The sequence below is a fragment of the Denticeps clupeoides genome, chromosome 7, assembly GCF_900700375.1.
Source record: "Denticeps clupeoides chromosome 7, fDenClu1.1, whole genome shotgun sequence".
Taxonomy (NCBI): Eukaryota; Metazoa; Chordata; class Actinopteri; order Clupeiformes; family Denticipitidae; genus Denticeps; species Denticeps clupeoides.
In genome coordinates this window covers 15764602-15773594 of record NC_041713.1, presented here as the reverse complement: position 1 = coordinate 15773594, position 8993 = coordinate 15764602, and the positions used below count along the sequence as shown (strand labels likewise).

The following is an 8993-nucleotide window of genomic DNA, read 5'->3' as shown; positions in this document are numbered from 1 at the left end:
CACCATTTGATCTTTTTTTACGATGGGTATGGATGATTGAGCGAGGGCTTAGGTTTTAAGCCGCCTGTCTGGCTAACAATGTTGCAATGACATTGGGTTTTTTTTTCAGTGAAGTAGTATTTAGTCCTGCTATCACTTTTAGTATAGTAATCATTTAGTTCACACGGAGTGGGTGGGGGATTACCAATCAGTAGTTTAGAGCATATGCTTTGTGGAGGTGTGGAGAATGACTGTTTACTCACATTTTTTGTCCGACTCGAACTGTGTCAGCATTTCTTCTAACATTGCAGGTTAAACTGTGATGCAGTCAATTAAATATTTACTCTCAGACATCTGAAACACATCTAAAATTTGTACAGATATGCAAAAAAAAAAAGAAAAATAAGTATAGGTTTTGTAGGTAACTTACAGCTCTTATCCTGATTATTTTTTTAAAACGTTTACTAGACGCTATCAAACTGAAACCCGTAAAAAAAACCCTCTCATTGGCTGTTCTCAGGTTTGCATGCTGGAGCAAGTTGGAAGCCTGCTGATTCATACGTGGCCTGTCTCCAGGCCCTGGTGCATGACCAGGGGGAAACAATAGACAGCAAGCTTACATTAGCTGAACTCACTCAGATTAAACACACATGCAACAGTGAAAATAAGAACTGCTCAACAGATAAAAGCTAGACATGCAGTTTCTCTTCTAATGAAAAAACATGATGGGATGTAATAAACAAAATTAATTGCAAACAAGGCAAAACGTTGAACATTCAAGTCTCTCCAATGCAGGGAGCTGTGATGGCAGCATTTCAATCTCTTAAACATTTTAATTTAGTCAATGGTGATGGTTTTCCAACAGACCTGAAGCTTTATACCGAACATTTTCTTATCATTCGCTCATGTTAATCTCATGAAGTGGCTTTTCATGATGACAAAAATGAAGAAAGCAGCCATGAAGGTAAAAAGATGTGACTGTAAAAAAACAGATTCATCAAACATACTTCACTTTCTACTGCTACAGTAGAAAGTAAAAAAAAAACTAAATAAATACTATAAATAAATAATATAAATAAAAACTAAATATGTTCCTTGCATTGGATTCTTCAAATTTTCATCCATCTTAACTTAATTGCCACAGAGTAGGAGTGTCCAAACTCTTAACTGGTAATGTACAATGTTAAGTATTCTTTTTTTCTTTAGAATTTCACCAGAAAAGTATTAAAGCAAATACCACATTAGAAGAAGCCATGTCATGCATTGAGATAATTACAGTATGCGGAAGTGAATGCGGGCAGTTCAGAACGTTAATTGCGTGCCACAAAAACAAGTTAATTGGCCACCATTACATTATTTACAGAGACAAGCAAGTTACCAAGTAATGAGTAGGCCTACTTATCGGAAAATTCAGATATAAACACCGCCCTGCTCTTTGATGGATAAAAAAAAATAGTTCAGCGATCAAATATTTAAAAGCTCAGGAGGGATGGTCTCTCACCTTTATCTCTCCATCCTTTCATCTTTTTCCGCTGAACTGTAAAACTCGCCGCTGATCCTAAGTTTGGTAGCGCTATGCTAACACTAACTAGCATAGCAGCAATTCACGAATGTCACATACTTATGTTCAATAAAGACTCCCCATCTTGCTGATACCCTCATGGTGACCTTAGCCACCTTGCCAACATTTTAATTTTGTTTCATTTAAACGTAGGACAATTGGATGTGACTCTAGCTGAGCCCGCAATCACACAACTCGCTGTGAGCTAATAAAAAAAATCCTGAGCAGGGCGTTGGTTGTTACGGAATACTTAAAAAAGTAGTTTTATTTTCAGTTCATGGTCAAATCATCAATCCGATTTACTGTCCATGTTCGGTGATGCACACGAGTTCTGTGAAAAGACGCCATGAGACGGCTGAAGACTGGTGTTCCGGTGTAATGGGTGAACACGTTTCCCGTCAGTAGATTCTTTCTGTTTCTTGTGTCTTATCGGCCAGTAAACATTTGAAATCAGCCTCCTTTGGTAAAACACGTAGTGGCTTTAGTGGGTGAAACAATAGCAGCATGATGACGCGTCTGCATAGTTCACCGCTCCATTCGTAACGATGGACTAAAAATATGGGCTTTTTTATTTTGTGTAAAAAAAGACAAAATAAATCTGAAAAGATTGTGTCTCATACATAAAGTTGTACTTTACTTTAGAGAACAAGTAGTATTTAAATCCATTTCAGAAGGTTTTGAAAGGAAAAAGAACTGCTCGTCGAGTAAAAACAGATTAAATGCGCTCCAGAGTTTCATCCATTAACGATTCATAGTTTTTAGTTCTCTGTGACAGACACCATCACTGACAGACATCTTACAAAAATTGTTCTTCAGGCTTAATGATTAATCTGACCATTTGATTATGAAAACACAACATGTATTTTCTTTTGCTTTTTGTCTGCAGTCATTTCACAGGCCTGACAGAGTTAGAGTTCTGATAATCACATGGCACGAATGACCAGAACATAAACCGCGTTCCACCTGAATCGTGGAACGCTTGCTGAAGTCCCGTGTTTGTGTACGCGCATCCATGTGAATGGAGATGAAGCTGAGCATCTGGCTGCTGGCATGGAGGGCAGCCAGCTCCGATTATTAAACAGCGAACTGGTGCAGTGGACCCATAGAACGTGTCCTCTCCTGACTTCTCTCCTCAATCTCAAAATACCTCTTAATGAAGGCGTGTGCTTGTTTGTGTGTGTGTGACTATGCTGAGAATCCAAGACACAGAGGTGCTAAAAAACATCTAAAATCTTAAATCTGTTGCGCTGGCCACATATCCTCAGTAGCAATGTAATAAAATAATCTTTCAGTAAACCTCGTCACCCATGCAATGTCAGCTTTCTTCCCTCAGGAGAAAGAATAAACCCAGTGGAGGCCCAATAATACTTTGGGATGTGGATGTGGGTTTGAATAGGAATGAGAACGTCCGTGTGGATTTCACTTGAAGCTATAAAATTAGCACAGCGGACGTACGAGACGTCTTTCTTTGTCAAAATAAGAACCTAAATGGCGGTTGTGGCGATTCAAACAACAATGTTGACATCGTTCTCGCAGACTCAGCACAAGGCCCGCTGCAGAGCATTTTTGAGTTCAGATTCAGGAGTTCATAAGGCATTCATTTCTGCAAATAACTCGGAGCTGTGCGGGGCTTTCGGCTTCCGAGCCCTCAAATTAATCAAAGCACATAAGACAAAATCCACCCATGCAAACCTAAAATTTTGCAAATTTTTTTTTCTTTGGAAAAAAAAAAAAAAAACACAGCATGTCATATGACATCCTGACAGCAGAAGGAGGACATTCAGGCTGCAAGGAGGCACAAAAGGCTTTTTTTGTTTTCTTCCAAAAAGCATCAATAATCTCTTAAATGTCACTACATCTGAACAGTCCAATCGTTCTGCTGGTGCAAGAAGCAAAAGCGAATCTGTCTCAAGTACTTTCTCAAGGACAATATGCATCACGCAGTCAAAAAGCACGTCGTCTACTTCATGTGATTAAATAATAATTCACAAATTTTATTATTGCCACATAAAATACTGTATGTGTGAAAGGACAAAATGAAGGTATTTCTCTGTGCAAGTGACACTAAGGGGCAAAGCTTGGTCCAATGTTGATATTCCTTAAGAGTTTATTGGAGAATTTCCTCATTTTCAGTTAGAAGAAAAAGAAACCAAATGTCTCAAATGAACAAACGGACAATTCCACTTTTTAATAAGTTAATTGTATGTTTTGCATGATTATGTGACCCCTTTCTAAATTTGCGAGGTTGATATAACACAAGTATCCTCAGTCCTTTAACAAATGTGCCCCTAAATGACAAAACTACTGGTGTCGGTGGTGATAATGTTTAAAATGAGGTTGTCCAAATTCAATATGTATTCTTCTCCTGCCCTGCGTGGCAGGTAGTAAAACGACATATTTCATTTTGTAGACCTTTCAAAGCAGCAAACTTTTTGCAGTGATGACATAACTTCTCACTCTTGGCTTCCCTCAATCACGGGTTTCCACCCGTCCTCAAAGAGTTCTTGTGTTAAGAGTTTGATCATGAGCATTTCATAAAGCTGCTTATGATAAGGACAAAAAAGAGGGAACTGACAATCTTGTTCTTGAATCATGGTTGAGGTGGTTAAGATAAAAGAAATACTGAAAATATGTTACATTTCTTACATTTGATTCTTCAAAACGGCCTCCACCATAGCCTCTATAAATCAGCTTCCCAGAAAATTTAATAGGTGGTTTATTTATTCACATAGTTGTCTTTGAGCAACACTAAATTTGTAGTATTTTAGCAACATTTTATTAGTAACATTTGTTGCCGGATCGAATCCCGATCCACCAAGCCGCCACTGAGCAAAGCACCGTCCCCACACACTGCTCCCCGGGCGCCTGTCATGGCTGATGACCGCTCACAAAGGGTGATGGTTAAAAGCAGAGGACGCATTTCGTGGTGTCACCATGTGCTGTGTTGCGTTTCACAATGACAATCACTTCACTTTCACTTAAAAGGTCCTCACGCGTATTATTGTAATTATTCTGGCATTTTAATTGGCTGAGAGGAAAAGCACTGAGTGACATCATCTTACATGCACTCTCGCTCTCTATTGCATTGTTCACGGCCACGTTGTGTCACGTGACTAATGGCTGGCCAAATGGCGCCACTTCAAACCAGCCGCATCAGGGAGGGGACCAAGTTCTGAGGTTTATTGTCACAAGTCTTTATTGTCACAGCAGCTGCTGATAAATGTTGTACAGTCATGATGCACTAAAAGAGAGTCTGTGCTTATACTGCACTGAGGCCTATCAGTATATATACATGTACATTTATGGCAGAGTGACTTACAGCTGGAGCAAGTCGAGCTTCAGTGTGGTTCCAGGGGCAGAGGTATTACCCACTAGGCTACTACCACGCCATCATATCACTTGACACTTTAGCACGGAAAAAACGTCAAAAAGTGATGTTTGTGCATTGTAGCTCAGTTCGCAGAAACGTCAGCAGGGCGAAACCACCGAACCTCTTTCACTCCGGTGTAGTGCAGCGGCCCTGAACCCAGCGGCCCAAAAGAGAACACGACATGACTGTGCACAGAGGGCAGAGTGTGCGCTGAGCACAGATAGGGAACAGGGCCTGCCTGTGTGTTCCCGTTAAGGAGGGTCAGCAGAAACGCTGGTCCGGTCGCATCACATGCTCTCTCTGACATTGCCGGCGTGTGTGAGCGGACCGCGTTCCGGCTTTTCCCCTGAAACACTCCCAACGGTGAACAGCGCTCTGCTCTACTGTTGGATGGACACCGTTGCCATTGCTGGGCCGTTTGACGTTTGAAACGAACAGAATTAAAAAGCCACCAAAGCCACCGGGAACTTTTTTTTCTATCTGCCAGACCGGAGCAGGCTGACGGCCACCGACTGCCACATGACCGCACTGAGATGTACGGGAGACCAGTGCAAGAGCAATAAGGATTTTTAGGGGCATTATGATGGTGAATCTGAAACACAAGTGCCCCCAAAAGCCCCTCATTCTCCCTGCTGCATTATTGCCTGAAGCAGACAGGCGTGCGGCATGGAAACGGAGAGAATTATCCATATTCCATGGGACATGGTGCGTTTGTTCCGGAGACCGAGTTTTACGCCAGAGGCGAGGCGGTGAGTGCCAGAAGCGGGACTTTGCGGGCCAGTTGGGTCAGAACGTAAACTCATCTCGCCCCCAACATCCCGCCACTTACATCACAGAAACGGATCCATCTTCCTTTTCAGTCTGGCCCTCTCGCTAAAAAAAGAAATAAAAAGGAAATAAAAGGAAAAATGAGACTCCGATCAAATGAAGCGTTAAAATAAAAAAAAATAAATAAAAAACTTGCCAATGCAAAAACTCAAGGCTAAATTTACATTTCAGTTCACGCTGCGTGAATTTTACATTCAAACCATCAGGGATCCGAGCACAGCCAGCCCTGCGGTTATTATCGTAATAACAACTGTAACGATGACGATGACAATAATTGTCGTCGCTAATTGTCCCGTCGCCCCTGGACGTGCTGCGGAGTCCCAGACAGCATCTCCGGCTCCCCGGAGAGTTCGGCCACTCTCCCTCAGACACGATCCGTCTGCAACAGTCGGCGGGCGTGGAAATACGGCAGAATCGATCCCGGCATCCGTCCCCCCCGCCCCGCAGCCGCGGTGCGTTGGTGCGTGGCGGTCGATCCCGAGAGATCGATGATCGAATGATAATCGTTCTTAATTCCGACGGCGGCGACGCCCCCCCCCCCCCACACCCTCGTCCCAACATCCCGAAATCCGGTCTCACCTGCCGACACCGAGGCGGCTCGCAATTTAGCGACGCCGATTAATAGCTGCGTGTTAAAAAAAAAAAAAAAGGAATAAAAAAAAAAATGAACTTACCTCGGCTGCGTGACGCGGCCGACCCGCGTGGAAGTGGACGCGGTCTGAATACAATCCCACCCAGCGCCACGAGGTAAGAAGAGGCCGACGAGGGGAGGAGATCCCGATCCCAAAAAAAAAAAAAAAAAAAAAAAAGGAGAAGGAATCACATGAGCCGCAGCACCGCGATGGGAATAGAAAGACGAGAAGGGACGGGACGCTGGGGGACAGGCGGCCCTGTGCGGACCGCGGGAAACTTTTCCCTAGAAATCCCGTCCAAATATAGAAACCGGGATGGGATGTTCCTAGAAACCCCCCAGACGCGAGGGAGACGCGCGGAGACGTGTTCCCCGCTCGCCCACCGCACGGCGCTGTCCAAACTTTTCCCGAAGTGGGGAAATAAAACGCGCTCCTGCTGTCCACGCGCGATTTACAACAATAATCTGATCGTCTGTGAGCTGAGCTCCGAAATTAGAGACGTTTGAGAAGACGGTCCTTTATTAGGCCCACGTGTGGGAAATTTGCGGACAGAAAAGATTTGCAAGGTGCATCAGAGATTTTGGTTCATAATCGGGAGGTGTTCATAATATCCATTTTATTTTAAGTTTTCTTCCTTTAGGTGTGTTGGTAAGCGGACACGTGAAAGCTATCTGAGAATAGAAAACGAGAAAACTTATTTTTTTATTAATAATTAAATAGCAAAATAATACATTTATTTCTCAGATTAACTGGATGAAGCAAAACTGTGTACAGAATGTTCACTCGTTGCAATGCAGATATAGTGAAGAAGATGTGGAAGGTTTTTCTTTTATTACATTTATATGCGTTTGCTGCCCTCTACTGTTATTTCCACGTCGTACAAATAAAACAAAACGAAGTCTTTCTTTATTTGGGCGTCTGCACGTACACAGGAGAACCAGACGGGCGTGAATTATATTTCGTTAAGCCACCACAATCTGCTCCGTCTCTGCGAAGCACCAGAATGAAGCCAGTTTCCGTGCACCTCTCCTCCGGCTTCCGTGGACGACGTTGGCGTGGAACTCCGTCCATCGACATTTTTCCACTGCGTCGCGTCAGTGTAACTGCGCGCTTCGCCCCTCGCACCACGCAGCAGCGTCCGGGCGCCGCTGTGGGTCTTCACCAAAAAAAAGGCACGGACGGGGTTCGAACCCGCGATCTTCGGTTTACGAGACCGACGCCTTACCACTTGGCCACCGCGCCTGCGCCCTTCACAGCCGCGCCATGCTATCTGACAGCTGCGCCGGGCCGACGCGCCTTGCGAACCGAGGTTTTGATTGGTCGACGTCATTTCCCGGAGCCTCAGCATCTCGCGATAGCGCGTCTTAACTTGATAACGCGATTGAATTTGCGCCTCGTTACGTTGTCCACTTTATTTCCTGAGGGTTCTCGGGAAAAATTGTAATAATGAAAAATAATAATCTAATCTGCGTGTGTTTTTCTATCTGAAGCGGATTGTGAAGACCGACCATGAAATCACTGGCCGTTCTCTACACCCCCTGGACGAACTGCTGCCATCAGGCAAGAGATGCATTTAAACCAGGACAAACACACCTAATAGCCAATTGCGTTGTACTTGTTATAATGACAATAAAGGCAACGCCGCCGCCATATTGGGACGGGGCTCCGACCTCATTCTACCACGCTTCCTCCGCACTTTTGCGCCGTTCACGGCTGTAATGACGAAATAATCAATACATAAAGTGATACACAGCACACAGTGAAATTTGTCCTCTGCATTTAACCCACCACCCTGAGTGAGCAGTGGGCAGCCATGACAGGCGCCCGGGGAGCAGTGCTTTGCTCAGTGGCACCTTGGTAGATCGGGATTTGAACCAGCAACCTTCTGATTACAGGGGCGCTTCCTTAACCGCTAGGCCACCACTGCCCCTGGAACGCATGGAGTGTTATGGAGTGAATGTTACAGACCCCCCCCCCCACACACACACACAAAGCTTCTGTTCTGACACCTGTGTATATTGTATAGTTCGTCCATTGTCTATGTTTCTCCACAAATCTATACTAATTCCTGTTGCTTTGGATAAAAGCGTAAATATAAATGTACGAGTGGTAAGGCTACATGGTCTTTCGGCGATCATTACTGGTGTTTGTATTTGCATTATTCTGCATGTATTAGGAGTGATTAAGTCTATTTCGAATGATAAAATACCTATATGCAGATTACAATTTGAGCATAACAAAACCTTGGCCCTGATAGACGCCCATTCATTTTAAAGGAGGGCTATCCCGCCCCAAGATGGCGGTTCTTTTGACTCATTCGCTTCCACATACGGGCCCATTCAACAAGACCATGTCACATGACCCGCGACGTCCTGCTGCGCGTCGCTCATTCCCAGAATCGGAGATGGGCGGGAGCTGAACTAAAGGTTTCTCAACGAAGTCTACATGGTCGCGACAGTCATTGATAAATACAGCGTGAAACCACACACAAATTTCCATTAAGGTCGTGAATATTCCCTTGATGCATATGCATATGGGTGGTAGTAGCCTAGTGGGTAACACACTCACCTATGAACCAGAAGACCCAGGTTCAAATCCCGCTTACTACCATTGTGTCCCTGAG

At 44.1% G+C, this 8993-nt stretch overlaps 1 non-coding gene across 1 annotated transcript; it reads right to left on the bottom strand.

Annotated features, from left to right (window-relative positions):
• Positions 1-7540: 7540 nt before the first annotated feature.
• trnat-cgu (transfer RNA threonine (anticodon CGU)) lies at positions 7541-7612 on the bottom strand. The gene has a single exon. It is a non-coding gene; the product is annotated as a tRNA-Thr (tRNA).
• Between the last annotated feature and the right edge of the window lie 1381 nt (positions 7613-8993).